Below are 20,051 nucleotides of genomic sequence, written 5' to 3'. Positions count from 1 at the left end.
ACTTGGGATCAGCTTACTTACCAGCAGTTCCGGATTCGGTTCTAACATCACGTTGGTTGAAAAAAAAAAACGAATGCAAACTAATAGGAGCAAAAAGCATACGCTCGCGAGTTTTTTATTTTTCTATTTTTTCAGACAGCGTGAAAACAAACACGCATGAAAAATTGAACAGAGCGTATGTTAAAAATTTTACATGGCAGTTATTTTTTTTAAATTTACATTTTTATATAGGAGTAGAAGCGTTGTTTCAGTATTTCAATCGAATCTGTGGAGATTTGTTTTGTCTTGTTTTGAAATATGTAAGTTCTACAAATATACTGGGAATTTCATCACGGTGTAAATTTTCTAGCGTGTAGGTGTAGTATAACCAGTCATTCAACTGTTTCCCAAATTGTTAAATAAAAGTAGTATATTGTAAAATATTCATCTGTGTATGTGTTGCACGAATATAAGCTATTACCATTCCACAGACGGTGAATTTATGTTGATACTATTTCTCCGAGTTTTTACTTCATACCATTCAACAATGTAAGGACATATTCCCGTATTGTAACTATTCGCAATTGCGCAACCAAAACGTTTTTTATTGTTGAGAGTTTGAGGTTTCATAATGTTCGACATTATTGCAACTGTTTGTGATATTTTAACCATTTCAATTACATGTAACATATTGTTTGGAAACTTAGGCAAATTGTATTTTTCTATGGGGGACGGTACATCAAGTACGGCATCGGAGCCGAGCCTGCTTCCCAGAGGCAAGAAACGTAAGGTTCAGGAAGACGTTTGCGCTATGTCGGATGATGTTTTTGTTCAAAGTATTAGTTTCGCGGATGTTGTCAAGAGTAATGCTGGGATTAAAATTAGGAATAAGAGTACAAAAAAGAAAAGCACTGCGAATGATGTAATGCAAGTGACTCGTAAGGCTCGTCCGGTCATTGTGATCAAGCCAAAAGAGTCCAACCAGAGTAGCGAGGATACTCGCAAAATTTTGATTAACAAATTGGATCCGAAAAAACACAAAATAAGTAACTTGAGACACGGGAAAGATGGCTCTATTATTGCTGAGTGTGCAACAGGATACAATGTTAATGTTGTGAAAGATGGCATTCAAAGCGATTTGGGTGAAAACTACAACGCTGTTGTTCCCTCATCGGTGCCAAGACTTTTAGTGAAGGGCATGAGCGATCAGTTTTCCTCCGATGAATTCATCGGATTTTAAAAAGATCAAGAATGAAGACATCGCGATAAATGAAGTCAAAGTAATAAGGATGTATGAAAATCCACATTTCAAGTACAAAAAGTACAATGTTGTTATTGAAGTTGATAAAGAGACGCATAGTTGTTTGTTAACGGCGCAACAAGTGTATGTTAAATTTGATCGGTGTCGTGTTGTTCCAGAGATTAGTGTTTTGAGATGTTTCAAATGTGGAGAATTCGGGCACATGAGCATGAATTGTAAAAATTGCGATGCATGCTGTAGGTGCAGTGAAAGTCACAAGACATCCGAATGTACGTCAACTGTTTTGAAATGTATCAATTGTATAAAAATGAATAAAGAACGTAAAATGAACTTGGACGTCAACCACGGAGCATTCAGTTATGAATGTGAAGTCTTTAAGAATTTGTATCAAAGAAAAAAGAGCAGCCTACATTTCAATGAATAGCAACCAAGTTCCAGTAGTAATGTGAATCAGTTCGATATCTTGTATTTAAATATAGCCGGTTTATCTACAAACTACGTTGAATTACGTCAGATTGTAGAAGAAAAACGTCCATATCTAGTATTTTTATCAGAAACGCATATTGTTGACATAGATGCATTTGATCAATATAGTATTCCGGGTTATAATGTGGCTGCATGTTTATCACATTCGAGACACACTGGCGGAGTTGCTATTTATGTCAAAGAATCAGTTCAGTACAGGCTTCAATTGAACGAAGTTTGTGAAGGTAATTGGTTCTTGGGCATCGCAGTTGATCGTGGCATGAAGATGGGTAATTACGGTGTATTGTATCACTCTCCCAGTTCAAGTGACCAGCGTTTTATTGAAATTTTGGAAAACTGGCTTGAGACGTTTGTAGATTGTAGTAAATTAAATGTTCTTGCTGGTGACTTTAATATTAATTGGTGTGACAATTCGAATTCGAATCATTTGAAACGATTAGCTGACTTTTTTAATTTAAAACAAAAGGTAAATGTTTATACACGTATTTCCAGACATAGTCAAACTTTGATTGATCACGTTTATACTAATTTGGATTCCGTTAGTGTTATTAAAAATTCTGATTTAAAAGTAACAGACCATGAAACATTAGTTATTAATATTGATGACAATAGTAGAAATAAAAGTGACTTTGTAAAATTAAAGTGTTGGAAAAAAGTATTCAAAACATGCCGTTTCAAATCTTGTCGAAAGAATGTTGATTTTCATACAAACGACGGTTCGTTAGATCAAAAGTCAGCTGTTCTAACTGATGTTTAAAAACCCCTGTACCAATAAATTAGTCGAACATAAATTTGTTTTCGTTGAAAAATTCGAACAGCTGGTACAATTTGGATTTGTTGCGTTGTAAACGCCAATAGGGACAAACTGTACAAAAAATGGCGTAGAAATAATAATAATACAAATTGGAATAGGTTACAAGGGTGGCGCGTAATAAATACTCGCAAAATGGTTAAACAAACTCGTTGCGAGTATATTCAGAGGAAAATTGATCAGCATCAAAACAAACAGCAAAGAGTTATGGAAAATTTTGAAATCCTTGTTAAAACCTAGTAATTGTAAACCGCGGTCCCATAACTTTCAATGGCACATTAGAAGAATCAGAACAAGTAATAGCATGTAAATTTAATGAGTATTTTGTGGACAGTGTTTCATCGATTAACCAATCCATTGAGTTAGTAGATGAACCTGACGAAATAAAACAGCCGATTAACAATAATTGCACATTTGAATGTTTTCACCCAATAACGTTGGAAGACCTACGAAATATTTGCTTTTCTATGGGAAAAAACGGCTGGCGTAGATAACGTTAATGCGAGAGTAATACAAGATTGCTTTGATGTCATCGGCCACAATCTGCTGGACCTGATTAATGAATCGTTACAAACTGGGCACGTGCCACAAGTTTGGAAGGAATCACTTGTGATTCCTATTCAAAAAGTTGCTGGACGATTAAAGCCGAAGAGTTTCGTCCCATCAACATGTTGCACACATTAGAGAAAATTTTAGAACTTGTTGTAAAAAGGCCAGCTGTTAGCATATTTAAATAGTAATAATTTGCTAATACCAGAGCAATCGGGATATCGGGAAGGTCATTCTTGTGAAACCGCATTGAACCTGGTGTGTGGCAAAGTGGAAAGAAAACGTAGATACGATTGTTGCTGTTTTTTTTGGATCCAAACGCGCTTTTGAAACGATTTCTCGCCCTTGTTGTTAAGAACAATCAAGCGCTTGGATTTTCGGGTTCTGCATATAGATGGTTTGAGAGCTATTTAACTGATAGAACCCAACGGACTGCTTTCAATGATTCGTTTCGAGCCCCGTGGTGAACAGCCTTGGCGTACCACAGGGAGTGTATTAGGGCCCGTTTTATTATTATGTTATATAAATGACATGCGACGAGTTTACGTTTTTGTGACATAAATCTTTTTGCAGATGATACCGTGATATTCATTGCGGCTAAAATCTGATGATGCCGTTGCACATATGAATGCAGATTTACGTTCTCTGAGTAGATGGTTGAAGTACAAACAGTTGAAATTGAATATAAGTAAAACTAAATTTATGTTGATATCGCGGAATCGAACAAATATAGACGTCTCAATACAAATTGATGATGAGACAATTGATCGCGTGCGCGAAATTTAAATATCTTGCGTGATTATTGATGACAGATTAAAGTTTGACGCTCACATCGACAATGTTATCAAGAAAATAGCCAAGAAGTATGGAATACTCTGCGATTAAAAAACGTATTTAACGATTGCTAGTAAAATACATTTGTACAAATCAATCATCTCTCCACATCTGGAGTTTTGCGCTTCCATTTTGTTTTTAGCAAATGAAACACAAATATCGAGAATGCAGCGGTTTGCAAAATAAAATAATGCGTTTGATTTTGAGATGCAACAGATTCACTTCCTCGTCTTTCTTATTAGATGCTCTTCAGTGGTTATCGGTGAAGCAAAGAATTGATATTCTTGACGATGGTGTTCATTTTTAAAGTAATAACGGTTTGTTGCCTCGATATTTGTGTGATCGAATTGAAAGAGGAAGTGACATTCATATATATAATACTAGAAACGCGACTGAATTAAGAACACCCACAATTTTTGTACGGTGCTTCACAAAAACTCTTTGTTTTTTAAAGGAATAAATGTTTTCAATTCGATGCCTATACACATCAAACGTGCCTGCAACTCTATCACAGTTTAAGAGACTATGTATTTCACACGTCAAAGCTGCCTTCTGAACAGCTACATGTTAACTTTTTTGTACTTGACTAATATTGTATCTTGACGAAGTTTTTGACTAACGGATATTTTGTATTGACTATATTGTAAAATATGTTTAATAATTTTTGGGGGCACTAATAAACTACGATGTTCGCCTCGATGATGATGATGGATTTTTTATATATTGACGTAGTTATAGTTTATTTCCTTTTTTATGTGTAGTCTACGGAGGTTTGAGTCCCGCGCGCGGTACACAGGTATAAACGACTGTTTGATGACTTATCATTTGAATTGAGAATTTTATGCTGTTGGTGGGATGCCATGCATTAGTAGTAAGTTTTCTGGTTGAATGTCGGAAATTTCTTGAAAATGCAAATGTTTCCGATAGTTTTTGACATCATCGGCGGGGTTATCAATTCTGGCAATGTTTTGGATTTTGTTGAACTTTCTTGATCACTATTAAAACTTATGAAAAGTGTGGTTGAGACCAACAGATTTTTTACCATTTTATTTTTTTGCTGTATAGTATGGGAACTTGTAATGTTGTTTATATCTGTTGAAATAATCAGACCGTTTATTGTTTGCAAATCTGGTTAACATTGATCATAATTTAATTATCTTAAAGATATATCGTCTCGCTCAAACCTTTGTAGGGGTATGTGGTGGGACCATTCATCATCATCATCATCGTCTCCACACATCCTCTGGACCAAATTGTCCGAAGTCGTGTCCCGACCGCATGTGGCAAACATGCGGTCACGCATTGTGCGGAAACGCGGGCACACGAACAAAACTGTTCCGCCGTTTCCTCTAAACCTGCACAAAACTGGACATTCGGAGAACCCGCATGACCGAAACGGTGTAGATACTGTCTAAAGCAACCATGGCCCGAAAGGACCTGTGTCAGGTGGAATGTTAGTTCCCCATGGCGCCTATTGACCCAGATATCTAACCTCGGAATCAACCTGTGAGTCCACACTCCCTTGGTGGAACTGTCCCACGCACGCTGCCATTTGACCATAGAGGCCAGTCTGGCAGTCCTGCGTATGCCTCTTGTGCCGCGCCTTTCGAAGCACTCTATGTCTTCCATGATAAGGATACCAATAGGCACCATACCGGTGATGACGCAGAGTGCATCGTGTGACACGGCACGGTACGCGCTCGCAACCCTCAGGCACATTAGCCTATAAGTACTCTCTAGCTTGCTACGGTAGCTATCGGTACTCAAAGCCGCGCTCCAAGCTGGGCCACCATACCTCAGTATGGACGAGGCGACACTGGCCAGAAGCTTACGCTTACTGGCGTACACCGCAGAGCTATTGGACATCATCCGGGACAGTGCCACAATAGCGGTGGAGGCTCTCTTGCAGGCATAATCAACATGGCTACCGAAGGTAAGCTATCGTCGATCATCACCCCCAAGTGTTTGACGGAGCGCTTCGAAGTGATCGTGCAGTCGCCTACACTGATCACTGCTCGCTGCACCGACTTTCGGTTGTTTGACAACAACAGCCTCAGTTTTTGTGGTGAGCCAGGCTCATCCACTCCTCCACAATTGCGATCGAGTGGGCTGCAGTCAATTCCACTTCTTCGATCGATTCACCGTAGACCTCCAGCGTAATATCGTCGCAAAGCCAACGATGACCACACCCGCCGGAATTTTAATCTCAACACCTCGTCGTACATGACATTCCATAACACCGGACCCAGGATGGAACCTTGCGGGACTCCTGAGGTTATGTGAAAGCACTTCCGACCCACCTCCGTGTCATAGACTAAATACCCGATTCTGGAAGTAACTTCCGAGAATCTTGTACAGGTACTCGGGTATCCCCAGATGCAGGAGCGCATCAGCAATAGCCGCCCAACCAGCACTATTAAATGCGTTCCTTACATCCAGAGTCACTACTGCGCAGTAGCGAATACCCCTCCTCTTACGCTGGAGTGCTATCTCAGCGAATTTCTTAACCGTCAGAATAGCGTCTACGGTGGACCTCCCTTTCCGGAAGCCGAACTGGTTGCTTGAGAGACCATTTACACCCTCAGTGTACCTCAACAGTCTGTTGAGGATGATCTTCTCGAGCATCTTCCCCACCGTGTCAATCAAGCATATTGGTCTATACGCCGACGGGTCACCGGGTGGTTTCCCCGCCTTTGGCAATAGTACCAGGCTCTGCCTCTTCCACACATCTGGAAATACTCCCTCGTCCAGGCATATCTGCATAGCAGATCTGAACATACCGGGAGCCTCCAAGATTGCGACTTTGAGGGCCAGGTTTGGAACTCCGTCCGGACCTGGTGCTTTCCCCATACTTAGGGATTTTGCAATCCCTACAAGTTCCTCATCGGTTACCCTATCCTCATCGCCAGCCCCAATCCCCGGCTGTCCTACGAAAGGAGGCCATGGGCTAGGGTTGTGGCGCGGAAAGAGCCCCTCGATGATCCCCTCCAGCATCTCTGGAGATTGCTCTGTAGGAGCCATTGCACCTCTTGTCTTCGCCATAACGATCCTGTAGGCATCACCCAACGGATTCGCGTTGGCACTCTGACAGAGTCCCTCAAAGCAGGCCTTTTTGCTTGCCCTTATCTCGGACTTCAGCGCGACTTTGACAGCGGTGAACACCGCCCTTCGTTCTTCACGCTCCTGCTCGGTACGTGCTCGCTGCATCCGTCTCCTAGCCCGTAGGCAGGCACGGCGCAGGTTCGCAATTGCTTGAGTCCACCAGTACGTCGGTGGTCTCCCATTCCTAGGGTGGACTTTTCTAGGCATGGTCGCATCGCTTGCACGCGAAAGCACCGCTACCAGTTCGTCCCCGCTTAGGCCGATTAGGTTACGCTCACGGCGGAGCGCCTCCCTAAGTACTTCGTCATTGAAGTACGATGTCTTCCACCTACGAGGGCTTGGCCTTGACCTAGCCGCTTCCTCAACCCGCTGCCTGCTGTTGTTGTAGTCGATACTGTAGCAAACCGCCAGGTGGTCGTTGTGAGTGTAGGCATTGTCTACCCTCCAGTTCGAACTACTCGTTAGGCCAGGACTACAAAAAGTAACGTCGATAATCGGCTCCGCTCCGTTTCGGCTGAAGGTACTTTTGGTACCAACATTAGCCAGATCTACATCTAGTACGGCCTCTAACAGGATTTGACCTCGCTGGTTCGTGATACGGCTTCCCCATTCCACGGCCCAGGCATTGAAGTCACTCGCTATTACTACTGGCCTTCGCCCTGTCAGCACGGTCGTCATACAGTCCAGCATCTGCGTGAACCGCTCGGTCGACCAACTCGGAGGCGCATAGCAGCTACAGAAGAGGACCCAAAACTTGAGTCTCAGGATCTACACTGGAGTCCCAGGATCTGACCTGGAATCCCAGAATCCACACTGGAGTCCCAGTACCAGGATTAACACTAGAATACAAAGATCCACACTGGAATCCCTGAATCCAAACTGAATTATCATGACCCATACTGAAAACCTAAGATCCACACTGGAATTCCATGGTCAACACTAGCATCTTAGGACCCATATTGGAATACTTATTTCATACTGTAACTCCAAGATCTACACTAAAACCTCAGCATCCTAACTGGAATCCCTGCATCCACACTGAAACCCAGGATCCACACTGGAATCCCATAATCTACACTGCAATCATAGGATGCATATTCATAAAAGTAACTGATCACAAAATAGATCACTGGGCGTACGAGGCTTCTGATCTCAAAAAAGATTATTTATTGGCGTTAAATGGACAAAAAATAAGGATAGCGTCGCGCATACACCAGAAGTTTACGCTTGTTGGCAATCATAGTAGAATTGTTGGATACCATCATCATCGAAAGCTCCGCTATAGCCATACATGCTCTTTTCCGGGGATGCCTTCAGGAGTTCCTCCAGGTTTTCCTCCAATATTACTCCAGGGAGTTCCTTAAAGAAATACTTCACGAATAATTACAGGAGTTTCTGCAGGTATTACTCCAGATATTCTTCCAAATATTCTACAAGAACTCCTCCATATGTTCATCCACAAGTTCCTTAAGGAATCCTCCAAATATTCCTTCAGGATTCTTCAAGCAATTACTCCAGATTTTTCCAAGCGATTACTACAGGATTCCTCCAGGTTATTTTTTCAAATATTCCTCCAGGAATTCCTCCAAATATTCCTCCAGAAGTTTCTTCAGAAATTCTCCAAAGAGTTTTCCAGGGACTCCTCCAGGAGTGTCTCCATGTATTCCTTCAGGAATTTCTTCAAATATTCTTCGTGGAGTTCAAGAATTCCTTCAAAAGTTCCTCCGCAGATTTCTCTAGAATTCTTCCAGGGATTTCTCCAAGAGTTCCTCGAAGGATTCCTCCAGGAGTTCGGTTAGAGATACCTTAGGAATTCCTCCAGGAGTTCCTCATGGTACCCCATAAGGGATTCCTTCAAGAGTTTCTCTAAGGATTTTCTTATGTGTTTCTTTATAGATTCCTACAAAAGTTCCTTTACGAATTCCTTCTAGGAGTTTCTTCCTGGAGCTCCTTCAGAAATTCTTCCAGGAGTTGCTTCAAGAATTCTACCAGAAGTTCCTGTACTAGTATGGATTGCTCCAGGGAGTTCCTCCAAGTGGCTCTCCGATAAACCCTCCAGATATTTCTTTTGGAATTTCGTTCTACGGTTTCGTGGAGGTTTTCTTGATGGAATCTTTGGAAAAAAATCATGAAGGACTCCCTAGAGAACCTCTTGCATTCTCGGAGGAAAATCTGGAGGAATTCCTGGAGAAATTTTAGGAAGGATCCCAGGAGGAATAGTTGGAGTAATCCCTGAAGAAATGAGTGGGAAAATCTTTAAACGAATAACTGAATATCCCCTAAAAGGAATTTCTATACTCCTGATAGAATCCTTGTAAGAATATATGAAGGAATCCCTGGAAAGGATATGCAAAGGAAGTATAATTGTGGCTGTATTACTAGAAAAATCTCTGGAATAATCACTGGAAGAATTTCTGTATGAATCCGTGAATGAATGGTTGGAGAAATTTCTTGATCCTGGAATATTTTGGAGGAATCCCTGGAAGGAGAAAGAAATCCTTGAAGAACCTGATGTTTCTGGACGAATTTTTAGAAGAGGAAATCTCAGGAGAATATCCTGGAGATACATTCAAGTGAATCCCAACAAGATTACCTAAAGGAATTACTGTTTTTTTTTTTGCAAAAGCCCTGGAATAATCCTGGAGAACTCTAGAAGATATCCTCAAAACAAACTGAAAATCTCTTTACTTTAGGAATCACTGTAAAAATCCTTGGGAGGAAATGCATGCAAGCACCATGGGGGAGGATATTTCTGAAGGATATCCTGGAAGAATTGTTGGAGTAATTCCTCGAGGAATACCTTCAGGAAATCTTGAAATTTAAGGAGGAGTTCTGGAAGGAACCCTTCAAGGGATTAATAGGCGAGTTTCTGAAGGAATCATTTGAGATATTCCTGGCGGTTATCACCGACTAATAGGAACCCCTGAAGGGTTTCGTAAAGAATATTCTGGATGATTTTCCAGAAGATGTTTCTTAACAATTCCCTGGAGGAAGTCCAGGAAGGAATTCCTGAATGAACTTTGAAGGATTCCCTGAAGGACTCACCCCTGGAGGAATCCCTGAAGAGACTTCTGCAGAAGTCCTGAATGAACTCATGGAAAAATCCCTAAATTTCTGTAGAATCAGTTTGGGAATCTCTAATTGAGTCCCATTATAAATTCCCAAAAAGAATTTTTCTAAAAGTTTTTTTAATAGTTAATAGAAATTATTAAAATTTTACAAATTTTCTTTTCTTCGAAACCTGGTTTAAAATATTTCTCCCAAAATATTCAGAGATTTGAAAAGAAATTCCTCTAAGTACACTTGTACAATTACTCTGGGGATTTCACATGATATTGTTAAAGTATTTCGCCAAGTATTTCATTGCGTCGCCAAGTATCAACTGGCGTCCCAGATTACCCGGATAACCACAAGAAAGAGTTTGTCGATCATTTTCACGTGATACTTTTCAAGGCATGCATCTTAAATTCTTTCAAAAATTCTTCTAAAATGCCTTCATTTTTCAGGACTCATCCAACTTAAAATTACACCATTAAACATTTATAAATTATTCCAGATGTTTCCTCAACAACTTGATACAATATAGGCTCTAAACCAAAAATGACAGTACAAATCGTTTGGCTTCATTTTAAATCACTGCAAATAATCATTTCAAAATCAATTTTTGTAAAAAAAATTTACACAAATAATTACCAAGTTTGTCTTAACATATATCCAGAAATTTTTCTAAGGTTCCTTGGCACTTAGGCATCAATTATGGCATATAGCATCTTTGGGATACCTAATTCATGAAATCTTATCATGGATCACTTCGAATATTTTTCTGTCAGGAAGTATGGAGTCGTTGCAATACTTTTAAGTTATGAATCGCGTAAGCCGTAGTGAAAAATATTTTTGAGCTCATATCAAACCATAGTAGCTCAAGACCATTTTCAAAAATTATATAAAAAATCATATTGTTATTGATATGTCCTCGAAAACATGATTAATTTGTACATGAATTTCGTATAATCGTATAAGAGCCTTCGAAATAAATTACCCGATATCTGTCGGGTCTCTTGGATTGTAGACATGAAGCCAATGCATGCTATAAAACGTTTGACTTTTACTGTGCGCCCTGTTTTCAAGTTGCACGTGAGAGAGAGTGAGACAGCACCAACACACGACGCACAGTAAATGTCATGAGAACAAAGAATTTATGGCACGTACAGAGGCTCATTGAAAGTTGAGTAGTCTTCCCGCATGTTAAATCACTCTGGTGATTAATAGTTGGAAGTATAAAATCCGTACATATTAGTAATGGCACGTCAAAATCACGAAACCTTTCAAGGTGCTGCAATATATTATAATGGTAATAATAGTATAAGCGTTGCAATACGGTTCCATACATACGATGGGCAAAATTTATATAAATATTTCTCATCTCAATTTTTACGAAAATGTTTAAAAATTTCTTCAGTAGTTCATTCGAAAAAATAGCTAGAAATAATCCAATGACAACTCCAGGTATACTACAAGATTATTCTAATTGATTACACTTCAAGAAAAGCTTCAAACTGTTTTTTAAGAGATGCTTCCCAATTTTGATTTAATCTAACATTTTTTAAGATTACTTCAAAAATTTCCTCAGTGATTACTCAAAGTTTTTTTTGAATAATTCCTCGAAAAAATATTTCAAAAATTTAGTAGAGAAATCAAGAAATTCAAATTATAGAAAATTATTGGAAGGATTTATCACATCTCAACTCATGAGAGTTATCAAGAATCCTTAGTGCAATTCTTGAAGCATTACTGGAGTAATCCCTGGAGTATATCTTGAAAGAATTCTGAAAAAAATCGTCTAATCCTTGAAGAAATACCTCAGGTAAGAAATATTTTTCAGAAATACTAGAGAAATGTGGAATGCAAAAGAATTCATCGAAGTGATCTTTTTTTGTGTTATTCTTTTAATAATTTTGTTTTGATTTCATATATTTTGTGATTGATATCTAGAGAAATTTATGCGGAATGGTTAAATATATAATATTTTTAAACAACCCCTCAATATACTTCTTCAGGAATGTTTAATTATTTCTATAAAGAATCTCTGCGTGTTTTCGTCACGTATTCATCCTCGGAAGGTCTCCTCTTTCGCATCGCGTATCGAGTAATTTCATTTGATATATTTGCGTTGCCTATGAACACTTCAGTCTCGCTTGATTTAGTGTCTTTTTTGACTTCTACCTTGCCAAGTTGTGCCTTGGCTTTCTCATAGCCCTGCTTTGCAGCTAGAATTTCAACAGATTTGTTTTCAAATCCTTGCTTATATTGCTTTCGCTTTTAACAAACTCGATGATAACATCGAGTTGCTCAGCAGCTACCTGCATTTTCGGGAGGTACTCCCTATTGCGATTCATGGCCTTGATTCGTCCCAGGTCATCAATCACCTCACAGGTTGCACTGGAGCGGCCAGAAGATTCATCAGAGCCCCTTGTGAACTCTACCACATCCTGGGCAACACGTCAACTCGCAGATTTTGTACAATGGGGGAGGGGTTCGTTAAGCCCCTCGAATTTTGTCCCTGCTGCTCTGGTAGATCTTACCCACATCACGTAAAGGTGATCTACCTGTGTTACGGGGCAAACGAAAAGGTCTTGAATCGTACCAGGAATCGAGGCTATGAAAGGCTCCTTCAATCAGTTACTATTTGATGAATTCGTAAATAAATATCTAAGCATATTTTATTTTTCTTGTTTTTCGACATGATAGAATCCAAGAGACAGAGAGAAACCATTCGGTCGTGAGCAGCGGAGATGAAAACCTGGACAATGTGGATGACGGTCATAATGGCCATCGGATACCATCAGATATCGATAGTCAGGTAAACTATTTAGCCCAAAGGCTCAGACTCCCGAAGAAGATCCCTATCAACCACTCCTCTATTTCGCTAATTCGCAGGTATCGCTTCCCCGGTCCTACACGTTGCCACGGGAGTTCAAGTACTACCGCCGGAACAAAGGTCGTAAGACGATCAAAAACGAACACTTCATCGCCAGTACCAATAGCAGCGATGGGGACGTCGACAGTGGTGACGACAACGAGGTCCGAACACCATTCGAACATCTCCAACAATTCGCAGCAGCGGCTGAAGAACGCCACCCCGAGCTCGAACATCGGCGCAGGAACGCAACGGTTGAACAACCTGAACAAGAACTCTGCCGCCGTTCATTACGGACAGAACATTTCCCCCAGTGCAACAATGCTGGCAAATGCAGGCGGTGGCCCATCGGTGTTGGTCAGTTCTAGGCAAGTGTTGAATGCCACACCCCCAGAGCATGCACATGGTCAACGGGTACGACAGCAAACCTGATGCCCAATAGTGTCAAACAGGTCCATAGCTTGATCTGATCAATGGGGTCGATAGCGCCGTGGGAGGTGGACCCAATAGTGGACCTGTATCTTACAATAGCAGACCAATGCGGTTGCGGATGTATAACACGAAAAATGGCATGGTTCGACACGAAACTAAGTTATGATTCATGTACTAAACCAGTAAATAGATAATTTATCTAGCGTATTTTAATTAGATAGAATGGTTTTTATTGATGAACAAAAATCTAGCGAAAGCGAAACTTATTTTGATGAATATTCAATACCTTCTTGTGATATAATTTTAATGTTTTTCATATTGAAGAGTCGTTGCTTCGGCGAAACACGAGAAAGCGATACAAAAGAAAGACTGGCGCTTTAAAATAACTTTTGATTTTTTATATGTGAATAGTTTTAACACCCGTAACTCGAATAGAAATGTTATTTACTTCATTACAGAAACCCTAGGTAATTACTTATGACTCATATAACGTGTAAGTTGCTTAGAAATGCATTTTTAATAAAAATAAAAATAAACTTTTTTATGTGAAAGAAACTCCTAAAAAGCCCATTTCAATTAGTCTGGCACAAATGTGAAAGTTTCCATTCACCTGTGACTCTTCTAGTTCAATTGTAGATGAATGACCATCTATAACTGAACTAGAAGAGTCACAGGTGTTCAAAATCATGAAGATTGAGCTATCACACGCTTAGTTTTGGTACTGAAACTTAGTGGTCCAAAAATACGGGTTTCCCGGTGGCCATTCCGGTGCTCCAAATGGACCTGATTAACCATCCATTCATCCTTTTGGCAACAGACATCCAATGATAATAAAAATCATAAAGAGTTGGACGCCATTCATTTGGTTTTGGGGCAAAGATCCGAGAATTTTTTTTTTGAATTGCTTAGATTGGCCACTTTCCGGGACTCCATTAACCGGTTTCGCATGGATCATACTGGACCTACATTTTCAAGAGATGTGATCCGGTAAATTGTTCCTTATTGCAGAGAATTTCAACGCCAAAATATCCATCAACCGATTAGTACCAATGTTAATAACATATACAAAATTACGATGGAAACTAACTTTTCGGATGTTCCTGCAAGGATTCCAGCAGTTGTTCCTCTAGGGATCATGAGCTACTCTAGGGAATTAAACACGAGTTCGTCCAGGAATTGCATCTGGTGTACCTCTAAAGTACTTCTAAAGATTCAATCATGATTCCACAAAGGATTCGTTCAGGGTTTTCATCAGGAGTAGCTCTAGGGATTCCATCGGAAGTTTCTCTAGGGATTCCATCGGGAGTTCCTCAAAGGAATCCATCGGAATTGCTCTATAAATTCAATCGGAAGTTCTTCTAAGGATTCAATCGGAAGTCCCTCTAGGGATTCCATCGGAATTTTATTTCTAAGGATTCCGTCATGAGTTCTTCTGGGGATTTCATCAGGAATTTCTTCAGGATTTCCATCTGAAATTCCTCCAGAGATTCCATCAGGAGTTCTTCCAGGGTTTTCATCAGGAGTTCCCTCATAATTCCATCAGGAGTTTCTTCATGAATATCTCTAGAAATTACTCCAAGGATTCCATCAGAAGTTCCTCCAGGGACTCCATCAGGAAGTCCGTATAGGGATGCTATAAGCAGTATCTTAAAAGCCAGCTCGCGAGAGCCGCAACCCCTTTTTGTATCGATGTCCTTCGATCAGGCTGAAATTTTCAGGGATTGTTCTTCTATATAAAGAAGTTGTTTTGCAAAATTTTAGATTTATATATTAGGGGGAAGTGGGACAAAATGACCCCCAATGATTTCATGTCACTAAACATGCAAAATCACTAAAACTGATTTAACTATAGTAAAAGTGCACCGTATTATGTTGAAATTTGGCATGATTACTCTACGTTATATAAACTTCAAGTTTGGAATGGTATATGAATTTTAAAAAGTACTTCGAATCGAGAAAAACAAGTTTTTCATTAAAAAAATAGTGATTTTCAAATTGAATTTTTTCTTGTCAACCGAACTAGGTCAAAAATCTAAATATGACGTTTTGTAGGGCAAACTCATGGGCTTTCAATTGAGGTATAATCCAGATATGCCATTTCAAAAATTTTCGAAATTTTTTTTTTTCGAGGTGGTGTTTAAATTTGAGCCATTTTGCGAGTACCGAAACCCTCTTGCATAAGAGGTTGTATTGATGTTCTCCGATCGAGCTGAAATTTGCAGGAGCTGTTTTTCCTATATAAAAGAAGATATTTCCCAAAACTTCAGATTTTTATATTAAGGGGAAGTGTTACAAAATAATCACTGATGATTTAATATGAGAAAAAAATACAAATGAATTAAATTGCTATATCTATAGTATAAATGCACGAATTTGTATGAAATTTGACATGTTCACTTTACGTTACATGAACTTCAAGATAAACATAATATTTGGATTGAAAAAAATGTTTCAAATCGAAAAAAAAACTGTTTTTTTTTTACTTGTTTTAATTATGAATCGTGGTTTACGGCCAACCAGCCGAGTGGAAGTTTAACAACTACCGAAAAGCTAAACATTACATATAATTTGCAATTGGATTAGATGGACAAATTGATGTGAAGATTTGCGAAAAAGTTACACGTCTTCTCAGAGAGAATCGAACTCACGACTCCCCGATCTCTAGTTGGGGCGCGTTAACCACTACGCCATGAGAGGACTCATGAACGCAGAAGTTAACCTGAATTCGATTCAGCTCAATAATCACGTGGTCCTCTTTCGCAAAGTGCACCTCTTTCGGAAGAATTAGATGCCCATCCAAACACAACGCTTTCTATATATATCCAATGCCTAGCCCGAGAGCGCATTGTTTTTAGATATAGGAATAGCACACTACAATCCGAAAGAGGTGCACTTTGCGAAAGAGGACCACGTGATTATTGAGCTGAAATCGAATTCAGGTTAACTTCTGCGTTCATGAGTCCTCTCATGGCGTAGTGGTTAACGCGCCCCAACTAGAGATCGGGGAGTCGTGAGTTCGATTCTCACTGAGAAGACGTGTAACTTTTTCGCAAATCTTCACATCAATTTGTCCATCTAATCCCAATTGCAAATTATATGTAATGTTTAGCTTTTCGGTAGTTGTTTTTTTTTAAATAAAATTAGTTTTTTTTTCAAGAGGCTTTTTTTTGTCAACCAAACTAGGTCAAAAAACTAAATATGAAGTTTTGTAGGGCAACTCAAGAGCTCATTTGTGTTACGTAGAGAATCAAAATCCGGGCGGTATCAACATCTGGACATTCTGATAATATTTACCAGAAAATTGCAAAATTAAAGGTTAATATGTTTATTTTAATTATTTAGTTGTTACAAACATGATTACTCATTTTACACGCATTTATAAATCAGTTACCGTTGATAAATAATTAACAAAAATGAACTTGTATTAGTTATAGTGCCAACGAATACACCCACAACGTTTATACAACTATATTGAATGAAAAATATGCATTTTATGTAGTGATTGTAACATCATAATATACAAAGTTATAGTTTAAAAGTTTAGTGACATCACATTGCCAAAATATGATGTAAATGCAGTTCAAAACAGTGAAAAGATGCTGTCCGGAATTGGAGCCATATGTTTTTTTTTTAATCAAGACATTGTTTGGGATCGTATGTTTAGATGCCGTAAATACACAATTTTCAAATACAACTGGAATAATACTTTGAACATTATCAACACATGAGCAATATGTAATAAAAACAATACTGTGCGTCGTTCAATGAGGATTAGGGTGCGGCTTATTTTTCAAAAGTTTTCAAAACCAAAAATTCGTATGCTCTACTGAATTCAAATCACATGGAAGAGAATCCTCAAATCTGAGCCAAAAATATTAACATTTAGGGGTGGCGCAGGCGTCTTGAAGGTGAATTTTCAAGTTATAAAAAGTGACCTTCAGTGTAGTAATCATAACTTTGTTGTTTTTCAAGCGATTTTAAAAACTTTTAGCATCAATACTTTCAAAATTAAATTTACAAAAACTTTGTAGAACATCAAATTTGTCTAAAGTCAAAAAAAGTTTTAGTTAAAAGTAATTTATTCAAACTTTCCTCATTTTACTAAAAAAACCAACTTTGTTCGACCATAACTTCATGATTACTCAACCGATTTCAAATCTTTTTACATGCTTTTGGAGCTATTTTAGTTGTTTTAAACTGTTCACACAACGCATTTCACTAAAAATATGTCTTAACCAAGTATTCAGCGAAAACTGCACAAAAAACATGATTTTTTAACGAAAAATGCCAGATTTTTCAAATTGTTGCCAGTTAAATATTATCTCTAAAGCTGAAACTGGTTTTTCTCATTTGTTAACCTTTGAGAAGGAGTTTGCAACAATTTTTAAATAATTTTGAAACCAAACTATGTTTGCATATGTTGAAAATATATGCGCTATTCAACTCGTAATAAAGGATAGATGCTTTCTAAATTTAAGTTTTATAGAAAAAATGCAATTTCTGGCGAAAAAGCTTAAATAATCAAAAGAAATTTGATTTTTTTCATTAAAAATTCATGCTTTTGGATAGTTTTTGGTAAAAAACTTAAGCAAAACCATTTTTTGGAGAAATGTGTTGTATGAACAGTTTGAAAACAACTAAATTTGCTTCAAAAACATGTAAAAAGATTCGGAATCGATTGAGTATTCAAGAAGTTATGGCCCAACTAAGTTGAAATTTTCAGTAAAATGAGTAAAAATTTGTATAAAAGTATTTAAACTATGACTAGTTTTTGATTTTTAGACAAATTTGATGTTCTACAGAGTTTTCATAAATTTAATTTTGTAGATAATGATGCTAAAAGATTTGAAATTAGTTGGAAAATAACAAAGTTATGTTTGCTTCACTGAAGGTCATTTTTTATAACTTGAAAATTTACCTTCAAGGCGCTTGCGCCACCTCTAAATGTTAATATTTTTGGCTCAGATTTTGAGGTTTCTCTTTTAATGTGATTTGAATTCAGTAGAGCACACGAATTTTTGGTTTTGGGAACTTTTTGAAAAAATAAGCCGCACCCTAATGAGGATTCATTGAACCAATCAGTGATGATTGCAGTTTTAACCACAAACATGTCTGTCCAAACAACTAAATCACATACCTTGCTTATTTTGTATTTTTAAACGAATACAGAACACATGCATTTTACTAGTTATTAAAGGCGTGATATATTAGTTGATTTTGAAAAGCTTTGCATGGTTCTATTTTACAAAGTAGTCATGTTGAAAAAAAGTTGTTTGGATTTTGATTAAAAGTGTCCAGATTTATAGCTATGATTTGCTGCATTTTTCGTTGTAGTGTTTGAACTTTAAACAGGTAATCATGTTACAATAAGCACAATTTAAGATAGTGGACAATCTTATAATAATTCGTTTTTTTTTCATATTTAGTTTTTTGACCTAGTTCGGTTGACAAAAAATAAATCGTTTTATGACAGAAACAATTTTACAAAAAAAACTGTTTTTTCTCGATTAAAACATTTTTAAATACAAATACCATGTTAATTTTGAAGTTTATATAACGTAAAGTAAACATGCCAAATTTCATACAAATCCGTGCAATTTTACTATAGCTATAGCAGTTTACTTGATTTGTATTTTTTCTCATATTAAATTATTTGTTATTATTATGTACCGCTTCCCCCTAATATAAAAAATCTAAAATTTTGCGAAATATTTTCTTTTATATAGAAAAACTACTCCTGTAAATTTCAGTTCGATCGAAGAACATCAATACAACCTCTATATGCAAGGGGGTTTTGGTACTCGCAAGATGGCTCAAGTTCAAACATTATCCCGAAAAAAAATTTTTTTTTCGAAATTTTTGAAACGGCATGTCTGGATTACACCTCAATTGAAAGCCCATGAGTTGCCCTACAAAACGTCATATTTAGATTTTTGACCTAGTTCGGTTGGCAAGAAAATATCGATTTGAAAATCACTAAATTTTTATGAAAAACTCATTTTTTTCGATTTGAAGTGCTTTTTAAAATTCATATACCATGCCATGCCACTTTTTGTATTAGTCCTCCGAAAATTTTGTAAGGGTTGTCACGCTTGGCACGACCCCCCCCTTGGAACCGTGACGTAATTTGTGCATGACCCCTAATATAAAAATCAAAAATTTTGCAAAACATCTTCTTTTATATAGAAAAACAATCCGTGAAAATTTTAGCCTGATCAAAGAACATCAATACAACTTCCCTTGGAAAGGGGGTTGCGGTTTCTCGCGAACTGGCTCTCGTCGGAGTTCTTCTGGGGATTTCATCAAGAGTTCATCCAGGGATTCCATCAAGAGTTCCTTCTGAGATTTCACCTGCAATTCCTCATGAGATTCTATCAGGAGTTCCTCGAGGTATTCCATCAATATTTTTTCTATTTTACCATAAGGATTTCCTCTAGGGGTTCTATCAGGAGTGCCATCAGGAGACTTATCAGGAATTCCTTCAGAGATTTCATCAGGAGTTTTTAAAGGAATTACAATAAGAAGTTCATCTAGGGATTTCATCAGGAGTCCCTCCAATGATTTCATCAGAAGTTCCTTCAAGAATATCTTTAGAAATTCCTCCAAGCATTCCATCAGGAGTTCCTCCACGGATTCCATCAGGACTTATAGGGATTCAATCAGGAGTACATTTAGGGCTT

At 38.0% G+C, this 20,051-nt stretch overlaps 1 long non-coding RNA gene across 2 annotated transcripts; it reads left to right on the top strand.

The window, feature by feature from the left end:
* Nucleotides 1-11,167: 11,167 nt before the first annotated feature.
* Nucleotides 11,168-13,033, top strand: LOC110681332. Of its 2 annotated transcripts, XR_002503167.1 has the most exons (3): nt 11,168-11,373; nt 12,771-12,882; nt 12,960-13,033. It is a non-coding gene; the product is annotated as an uncharacterized LOC110681332 (long non-coding RNA). The 2 variants fall into 2 exon arrangements; XR_002503166.1 differs by lacking the exon at nt 11,168-11,373 and having other exon boundaries at nt 12,723-12,882.
* Nucleotides 13,034-20,051: the final 7,018 nt, after the last annotated feature.

This window comes from Aedes aegypti, unplaced genomic scaffold (genome assembly GCF_002204515.2).
Source record: "Aedes aegypti strain LVP_AGWG unplaced genomic scaffold, AaegL5.0 Primary Assembly AGWG_AaegL5_hic_scaff_734_PBJ_arrow, whole genome shotgun sequence".
NCBI classification, from domain to species: Eukaryota; Metazoa; Arthropoda; class Insecta; order Diptera; family Culicidae; genus Aedes; species Aedes aegypti.
This window is presented reverse-complemented; position numbering and strand designations above follow the sequence as displayed.